Source organism: Mustelus asterias, chromosome 22, assembly GCF_964213995.1.
Source record: "Mustelus asterias chromosome 22, sMusAst1.hap1.1, whole genome shotgun sequence".
Lineage (NCBI taxonomy): Eukaryota > Metazoa > Chordata > Chondrichthyes > Carcharhiniformes > Triakidae > Mustelus > Mustelus asterias.
In genome coordinates, this window is record NC_135822.1 from 50,387,349 (window position 1) to 50,397,890 (window position 10,542).

A 10,542-nucleotide genomic window follows, 5' to 3' on the forward strand; every position below is an offset into this window, starting at 1 on the left:
CTTATTAACTCGTCGCAATCAATATCGCACAACTTCCACTTACTTTGTGCTCATTGCCAGAATTGTGGGATAATATTTCAATATTTACTCAAAATGTTCACAATCACTATGGTCCAACTGGAATTTCTGGATCCTCTTCACCCATTCCGTCTTTCTATCTTTTGCTCAACTTTTCAGCATTCAGTAATTCTCCCACTGAATCGCTGCCCAATTTGAAGAACAAAGAAAAGTACAGCACAGAAACAGACCCTTCGGTCCTTCAAGCCCCTGTCCATCATGATGCCCAACTAAAAAAAACATGCAGCCCTATTTCGGTCCGTATCCTTCTATTTCCTCCTTATTCATGTTCCCATCCAGATGCCTCTTAAATGTTGCTAATGTGCCTGTTTCCACCTCCTCCTCTGGCAGCGCGTTCCCGACAGGCTCTACTTTCTGAGCTTCTCTCACACATCTTAAACTTTCCCCCTCTCACCTTAAACCTGTACCCCCTTTCCTCCTGTAACAGATCACTAATGACAGTAACAAGGAATAAAATAGAAGGTGCTTGTCAGCAGCCTGATTTTCTGGACATACCATTCATGACCTGCATCATTTGTGTACCGTGTAGATGATACATAGCAGCAAATGACCAAGACTCATTCGAAAGTTCATTCCAAACCAGCGATCTCTAGCGCCTAGAAGTAAAAGAACAGACGTACGGCAATACCCTGAATTGCGCATTCCCTTCTAAGTCGGATACCATGCTGAGTTGGGACTATATCGGGGTTGCTTCATTCTCGTGTGAGGTCAATCCCTAATATAACTATGTTTGCAATAGTACATCGTACGCTGCAGCCAGGCAGCAAAAAAAGGCTCAGATATCTTTTCCTGAAGGCATCTGGCTACAGGCAATAAATGCTGCCATTGCCAGGGACACTGACTTCACAACAGATAAAATAATAATAAAAAGAGTGCAAAAGCCGTGGCTGAATAAGAACAAAGAACAAAGAAAATTACAGCACAGGAACAGGCCCTTCGGCCCTCCAAGCCTGCACTGACCATGCTGGCCGACGTAACTAAACCCCCCTACCCTTCCGGGGACCAAATCCTATTCATGTATTTGTCAAGACATCCATTAAAAACCACTACCATATGATGTTGCACTACCTCCCCCGGCAACGAGTTCCAGACTCGCTCTACTCTCTGTGTTAAAAGTCTGCCTTCTAAATCTCCTTTAAACCTTGCCCCTCGCACCTTAAACCTGAGCCACCGAGTAATTGACTGTTCCAGCTTTGGAAAAAGCTTCTGACGATCCACTCTGTCCATGCCTCTCGTAATCTTGAAGACTTCTATCAGGTCGCCCCTCAAAGTCCGTCGTTCCATGAGGGCAAGCGATGTTTCGAACAACCTCGCTTCATAGATAATGCCCTCAATACCAAGCAACATCCTGGCAAATATTTTCTGTACCCTCTCCAAAGCCTCCACATCCTTCTGGTAGTGTCGCGAGCAGAATGCAACACTATGTGCCAAGTGCGGCCTAATTAAGGTTCTATAAAGCTGCAACATGACTGCGCCAATTTTTAAACTCACTGCCCTGGACGATGAAGGCAAGCATGCCTTATGCCTTCTTAACTATTACAATTGGGGGAGGGGTAATTATGATGCGATTAGGCAAGAATTAGGGGGCATAAGTTGGGAACAGAAACTGTCAGAGAAAGGAACTAATGAAAAGTGGAATTTTTTCAAGGAACAAATACTGGATGTCCTTGATAGGTATGTTCCTGTCAGGCAGGGAGGGAACCATGGTTCACAAAAGAGGTGGAATGTCTTGTGAAAAGGAAGAGGGAAGCTGATGTAGGGATGAGGAAACAAGGTTCAGATGGCTTGATTGAGGGTTACAAGTTAGCAAGGAATGAGCTGAAAAAGGGGCTTAGGAGAGCTAGGAGGGGACATGAGAAGTCCTTGGCGGGTCGGATCAAGGAAAACCCCAAGGCTTTTTACTCTTATGTGAGGAATAAAAGAATGACCAGGGTGAGGTTAGGGCCGGTCAAGGACAGTAGTGGGAACTTGTGAATGGAGTCAGTAGAGATAGGCGAGGTGATGAATGAATACTTTTCTTCAGTGTTCACCAAGGAGAGGGGCCATGTTTTTGAGGAAGAGAAGGTGTTACAGGCTAATAGGCTGGAGGAAATAGATGTTCGGAGGGAGGATATCTTGGCAGTTTTGAATAAACTGAAGGTCGATAAGTCCCCTGGGCCTGATGAAATGTATCCTAGGATTCTTTGGGAGGCAAGGGATGAGATTGCAGAGCCTTTGGCGTTCATCTTTGGGTCCTCGTTGTCCACGGGGATGGTGCCAGAGGACTGGAGAATGGCGAATGTTGTTCCTCTGTTTAAGAAAGGGAATAGAAATGACCCTGGTAATTATAGACCGGTTAGTCTTACTTCGGTGGTTGGTAAATTGATGGAAAGGGTCCTTAGGGATGGGATTTACGACCATTTAGAAAGATGCGGATTAATCCGAGATAGTCAGCACGGATTCGTGAAGGCAAGTCGTGCCTCACAAATTTGATAGAATTTTTTGAGGAGGTAACTAAGTATGTTGATGAAGGTAGGGCAGTTGATGTCATATACATGGATTTTAGTAAGGCGTTTGATAAGGTCCCCCATGGTCGGCTTATGATGAAAGTGAGGAGGTGTGGGATAGAGGGAAAGTTGGCCGATTGGATAGGTAACTGGCTGTCTGACCGAAGACAGAGGGTGGTGGTCGATGGAAAATTTTCGGATTGGAGGCAGGTTGCTAGCGGTGTGCCGCAGGGATCAGTGCTTGGTCCTCTGCTCTTTGTGGTTTTTATTAATGACTTAGAGGAGGGGGCTGAAGGGTGGATCAGTAAATTTGCTGATGACACCAAGATTGGTGGAGTAGTGGATGAGGTGGAGGGCGTTGTAGGCTGCAAAGAGACATAGATAGGATGCAAAGCTGGGCTGAAAAATGGCAAATGGAGTTTAACCCTGATACATGTGAGGTGATTCATTTTGGTAGGACAAATTTAAATGTGGATTACAGGGTCAAAGGTAGGGTTCTGAAGACTGTGGAGGAACAGAGAGATCTTGGGGTCCATATCCACAGATCTCTAAAGGTTGCCAGTCAAGTGGATAGAGCTGTGAAGAAGGCCTATAGTGTGTTAGCTTTTATTAACAGGGGGTTGGAGTTTAAGAGCCGTGGGGTTATGCTGCAACTGTACAGGACCTTGGTGAGACCACATTTGGAATATTGTGTGCAGTTCTGGTCACCTCACTATAGGAAGGATGTGGAAGCGCTGGAAGGAGTGCAGAGGAGATTTACCAGGATGCTGCCTGGTTTGGAGGGTAGGTCATATGAGGAAAGGTTGAGGGAGCTTGGGCTGTTCTCTCTGGAGCGGAGGAGGCTGAGGGGAGACTTAATAGAGGTGTATAAAATGATGAAGGGGATAGATAGAGTGAACGTTCAAACACTATTTCCTCGGGTGGATGGAGCTATTACAAGGGGGCATAACTATAGGGTTCGTGGTGGGAGATACAGGACGGATATCAGAGGTAGGTTCTTTACGCAGAGAGTGGTTGGGGTGTGGAATGGACTGCCTGCAGTGATAGTGGAGTCAGACACTTTAGAAACATTTAAGCGGTTATTGGATAGGCACATGGAGCACACCAGGATGATAGGGAGTGGGATAGCTTGATCTTGGTTTCAGATAAAGCTCGGCACAACATCGTGGGCCGAAGGGCCTGTTCTGTGCTGTACTGTTCTATGTTCTATGTTCTATGTTCTATAACTACCTTCTCCACCTGCATTGCCACTTTCAGTGACCTGTGTGCCAGTACACCCAGATCCCTTTGCCTTCCAATACTCTGAAGGGTTCTGCCATTTACGGCCTATTTCCTAGACTTTCCAAAATGTATTACCTCACATTTGTCTGGATTAAACTCCATCTGCCATCTCTCCTCCCAAGTCTCCAACCGAGTTGTATCCTGTTGCATCCTCTGATGGTCTTCATCGCTATCCACAAATCCAACAACCTTTGTGGCGTCCGCAAACTTACAAATCAAACCAGTTACATTTTCCTCCAAATCATTGATATATATTACAAACAGCAAAGATCCCAGCAGTGATCCCTGAGGAATGTCACTTGTCACAGGCCTCCATTCAGAAACGCACCCTTCCACTACTCCGCTCTGTCTTCTTTGACCGAGCCAGTTTTATATCCACCTTGCCAGCTCACCTTTGCTCCCATGCGACATCACCTTATACACCAGTCTGCCATGAGGGACCTTGTCAAAGGCCTTTCTGAAGTCCATATGGACAACATCGACTGCCCCACCCTCAACAATCATCTTTGTCACTTCCTTGAAAAACTCGACCAAGTTCGTGAGACACAACCTCCCTTTCACAAAACCACGTTGCCTCTCACCGATACATCCACTTATTGCCAAGTAGGAATCAATCCCGTCTCGAAAACTCTTCTCCAATAATTTCCCTACCACTGATTTAAGGCTCACCGGCCTGTAATTAGCGGGATTATTCTTGCTACCGTTCTTAAACAAAGGAACAAGATTGGCTATTCTCCAATCCTCTGGGACCTCCCCTGTTGCAAGTGAGGATACAAAGATCTCTCTCAAGGCCCCAGCAATTTCCTCCCTTGCCTCTCTCAGTATTCTGGGGTATATTGCATCAGGCCCTGGGAATTTGTCTACCTTAATGTTTCTCAAGAACCCCAATAACTCCTCCTTTTTGATCTCAGCACGACTCAAACTGTCTACACACCCTTTCCCAGACTCATCATCCACCAAGTCCTCCTCTTTAGTGAATACTGACGCAACGTACTCATTTAATACTTCGCCAATTTCCTCTGGTTCCACGCATAGATTCCCTCCCTTGTCCTTGAGTGGGCTAATAGTCTCCCTGGCTATCCTCTTGCTCTCTCTCTCTATATATATAAAGTCGTGGGATTTTCTTTAATGCTGCTGGCTAATGCTTTTTCGTGAATCCCTTTAGGCCTTACTTAAGTTTATTTCTACTTTCCTTGTATTCCACACTTGCTTTGTATGCTCCAAGACTCCTAGCTTTGACTAGGCTCACAATATAGGTTATCAAGCTTTTTTTGAAAGAGATACAGAGACAAGGAGAGTTGGGTAATGTAAAATGTAGGCCCATTTAAAGATCACAAAACGCCATGAGCACAAAACAGTCAGGCAGCAAATATATCTCCCCATGACTGAGCATTCGATCGGTCAATAATATTTTATCCTAATCTATGAGACCTAACACGTAACAAATAAATATCAGTCTTACGAGTGGAATTAGTTGTATATCACAGTAATCGTACTTTAAAACCACCGTTAAACATTGGAACGATTTAGCTCACAGCAGAAAGGACAGATTATGAATCGCTCGTGGAACCACAATTTCCAAATGTATGGCCATACCGAATTAACACTTGCCTGATATAAGATATCACATTTAGAATATAAGCGAACACTTATCCAATATTTGCGAGACAGGGTGATGTTTTTCTTGGGCCTGGAGTTCGAAGCTAATGGTATAAAATGGTTCAAAACATTTTACAAGGAAATGGTGGAGCTCGCCTATCTGGAAGGAGTAACAGGTCTTCATAGCTCATTATACGCAACAGAGAGCTCAATGGATACTGAGAGTGTCTGGGAAGAGGCTGTCAAATATCCAGTGACTGATGCACAATGCTGATGTTAATGTATGGATTTGAAAGCTTTGTTTTAATTTCTAAATAACAATCAGAAATACTCATGCTGCTGCAAATTCGCCGAAGAATTCGGATTTTTCACTCTCCTATTATTTCGCTGGTGCGACTGATATTAAGTTTATTGCTTAATATGCCTGTTAAAGCAATGTTGGTCCCACCTAGATTTAGTATTTAACTTTTCAGTATTTACAGCCGTGTCCAATACTCCAACTCAAAATAATTTGTTTAACATTTGGCAGCTCACTGTACCACACGACGAGCATACACTATTCCGCTGAGAAATGTCTATCCCAAATCAGTGCACGCATTCCATTAGTAGCAACTGTAACTTTTACTGGGATTCTGCAAGCGTTTAATTCAAGTAGATTTCATTCGGCAATGCATGCTATTCGAACAGTGGCGGCGATCTACACCCAGACTGCGCTATTTAGCTAGAATTTCAGTTCATGTATGTTCCGTCTGCACAACAGACCCAGTGGGGTATATAATTCTACCTGCCGCCGTATCTGAGTTGGATTCCGTGGTAAATCTAAGTTTCTTATTCATTTGCTGCTGTTTTTGGAGACTAATGAACTGAAAATGCAACTTTGCTCAAAGTATGTTTTGATAAGTGTCGACAAGTTAATTAGCGATTTCGAAATTCACTTCATAAAACGCTAACTGGAGAATCAGTAGCAAGAAAAAAAATCAAGTTTCAATGAGATGAGTTTATTGAGCAACGGATTTATTGCATCGCAACATCACATTTGTTCTGCTTTCTTTTACAAGACATGTTCTTTTAAGCAACTGCAAAGTCCAAACAGTATTTTTAAGAATTTATTTCGCGGACTGTATGTCCTTTACTGCGTGAAGTGTTTGTTAACAGGGATGGGGCGCTTCTCTATCAGTTAAACAGCATTGGGATTAATAAACATTACCAAAGAGGCACATTGGGAAGCGAGTGAAATTGGACCAAGTCAACGACTTAAATCTCAACAAAACGACTGGGCCTGGAAGGAGATGAAAGAACAGGTCTCGATATACCAATGAAAACGACATGAGACAGAGAGAACATGAAAGCGTGAAATAGTTTTGAGAAAGAAAAATAATTAGAACGTGAAAAAATCAATGCATAGAAATATTAATTTAACGCATTCTGGTAATATTTCTGTAGAAGATATGAGGTAATTGAGCAGCAAACATCACAAAGCAAATCACGCATATTTAGCAAATTACATCATCAACATAACAACATAAGTATTGTCTTCATATTAATGAAATCAATCAATGACATTATTAATTGCTATTCATATTAATGTGTTAAAATGCATTATTCACAGACCTTGCACAACACTCCGAGGCTGAGGCATCTATTTTAAATGATTTGTTTGTTTTCTCTCTACACGGGTTTCAGATGGAAAATATACTGAGATATATCTAAGAGAAATATGTGTGGACGGTCCTCGCTAAAATTCTTCAATTTTTAAACGCAGCGAGTTGGCTTCCACTCAAACTCCTTTTCAGCAGATTCTAACGGCGACTGCTCTAATTTGTACCGACACAAATCAAGGAGTCCGAATAGAGGTTTTATAGTAATATGTTGTCGATGCACAAGCACGGCATTTCCATTCAATTTTGTATTTAAATCTCAGGTTGCCGTCAGTCTCGTCTGGGAAATTAAAACATGCATTAATCAGCTGTTCTATATTCTAAATATATTTGAAAGGAAATAATTAAAAAAGGAACAGCAAACCTAAATTATTCAGCAAATGAAACTTCTGCTAAATAAATTCGCAATTTCAATGCGCGCTTCATAACAATGAAGGACGCATTTGTATATATTACAGCCTTTTTCCTAAGTGGAGCGGAGAATCCAAAACACTGCTGGAAAAATATATACGTTTCCAGATTTGGATTTGACAATCCATTTTGATTTTCAACTCCAATTTATTTAGTCTGCACACGAATGTCAGTTCGACGGCGATTAACTACAACTTCCGTTGGACACTCGTAGACTCAGAGCAATATTCGGCCAAAGCGTTAGGCCCCTCGGTCCAGAGTGACTGTGCCGGGTGGAATAAAACCAATTCAGTCAAACCCAAATAGCCTGTCCTTGGCTCCTTTGTGCGTTCCAATACTTCACACGCATAAGCAAGTACATTTTCAGACGCTGAACTCGGCTCCTCTCATTGTAAATTGATCTACGTTAATATCCCATTATCTCGAGATGGCACTTATTATTCAAATAATCAACCTTTCCTTGCATAGGTCACCAACATTTTTATTACGAAAGATCAATATATCCGTGCATTTGTTACAATTTTATGTTAGTGAATTCTCAATAGACATCGGGATACTTTCAATCAATAATAACTCACAGTTGAGAAGCTGCAATGCAATTAGAGTCAGGAAGGAGCGCAGCATCGTCCCGACTGTCGGTTGCTGCGATCAGATTTGACTATTCACCGAGCTTTGTACACAGGTACCGGGCTGTCCTTCCAACAATTTCTGAAACACCAAACGTACCCGGAATGAATTCTTTGAGAACACTTGGTTCATAAAATAATGTTTCCTCCCGTCTGACGAATCGATGCTCCCATGTATGAATTGTAAATTGCCGTTTGATAAAAGATACCAATGACAGTTATATCCACCTCTTTGTCCTGTGCGGCTAATGAGGCCTACCGTTTGGAAAAGGAAGTGAGTCACCAACCCAGCATCGTGGAATCATCATATCTTACAGCACAGACACAGCGGCCTATCGCAGCTGCATGTCAGATCCATTAACTTTCCTCAAGAAATCTGTAACTAAGTGTATTACCGACAAATCTAATCAGGTGTTCAAGAATCCTGGGGAATCTGAATACAGCATGTATTCGCAACCTGATTGTCACATCTTCACAAGGGAAAAGTGAAGGATATTCACTCCAGCAACACTTCAATCAAAAATTTTAAATCTGTGTGTCTGTGTGATTGTGTGCATGTATGAATGTGTTCTCGTGAGGGTGCATGTGTCCATCTCTCGTTATATTTTTGGCTCGGTATTTGTAATTAAATTTCTAACTCTTTATATATCTCTCTTTCTCTCAGTGTTGCTATCTCCCTGTTTCTTGGACGGAGGTTCGTTATGCTGTACATAAGCAAAATAGCGGCGAACCTGGTGATATGAATTATCATAGAATCATAGAAACTCTACAGTGCAGAAAGAGGCCATCTGGTGCGTCGAGTCTTCCCCGACCACAATCCCACCCAGGCCCTGCCCCAATATCCCTACATATTTACCCGCTAAACGCTCTAACCTACCCATCTCAGGACACTAAGGCGAAATTTTAGCATGGCCGATGAAACTAACCCGCACATCTTTGGACTGTGGGAGGAAACCGGACCTCCCGGAGGAAACCCACGCGACACGAGGAGAATGTGCAAACTCAACACAGACAGTGACCCAAGCCGGGAAACGAACCCAGGTCCCAGATTATAAACATACAATGGAAAATGCTTGAATGAATTACCAGATCATGTAGCATGTTTGCAGGAAATCATGCAGCCTTTCATGCTAAGATGACTTTCATAAATAAACATAAACCAGAATCATTCGCAAAGAAATTTCTCCTGAAACAACTACTCTGTCCGATAGTGAGATGCAATTCTCCCCAGAAATGCAGCTGCCAGTGAAGGCTGAGTGATGTGTCCTTCTCCAGCTGAAAGTGGGGTTCATAACACAGATATCGGCAGCACAATCAAAATGTAGAATTTAAGTAGGAAATGGGTCATGTCGAAGCCCTCGGGAAAGTGCAAGGGAGATTTACGTGTAGTTTACCTGAGATGATAAATTTTAGACACAAGGAAAGCTCAGAGAAATTGAACTTACTCTCCTGAGAGCAGAGAATATTCCGAGGTGACCTTACTCAGGTGTTCCAAACTGAAAGGGTAAAGAAGGATATTCTGTTTCCACGAGTCGGTATATCCGGGACTGGGGTCACAATGTCATGATCATCTGAAAGAGAGTGAGGATTGAGATTAGGAGAATCTTCTTCACTTGAAGCGTTGTTGGGATTTGGAATGTGCTGCCTGGGAGAGGAGTGGAGGCGGATTCCAGAGAAGCTTTCAAAGAAGGGCTGCATACATAGTTGACAGTGAGTAATTAAGAGGGCTACAGAGATAGAGGTGGAGAATGGGATTGGCTACGGGAGCCGATGCAGACATGATGGGCAGAATGGTCCCACTCTGTGCTGCAGATTCTATGATTCCATGATTCAATTCCATAATCCGCATTTTAAATGTCATTTTAAACTTAGACACAACAACAGTGTGAGATTGAAATTCTCATTTATGTTTGAATAGTGTCGGATATTGCATTTTTAACTTATTGGCAACGTTGTTCCTGTTAAAAGTTGGGAGAAGGAAGGGTGGGAGATACTCTTTCATATACCAACACAAATAGAGGTTCCTGTGCCAAGCGATCAATCTGTAAGTTTGGAAACAGTTTTAATAATTGCATAACGAATTAAGAAAAATGAAATAAAGGCCTAACTGGTAAAACACGTTATCAACACATTATATGTGCATTGTTCCCAAAAGGATAAATTTATCTGCCATCGTGTTTTGCTTTGCACCTTGCCAAAATGTTAAAAGATGCTTGTCACTTGACGGTTTAACATGAGTTTGTGTGCTTGTAAAACAGAGATGTGAACAAGTTCTCCCATATGTTTAAATATCCTCCGCAGCATTGCTTAAAATATACCTGAGGTCCAATGAAAACGTTATAACAATGAGAGTAAAAGAAAGGACATCAACTTTGATCTCTTCACTCTGTTAGCATTCTCTTC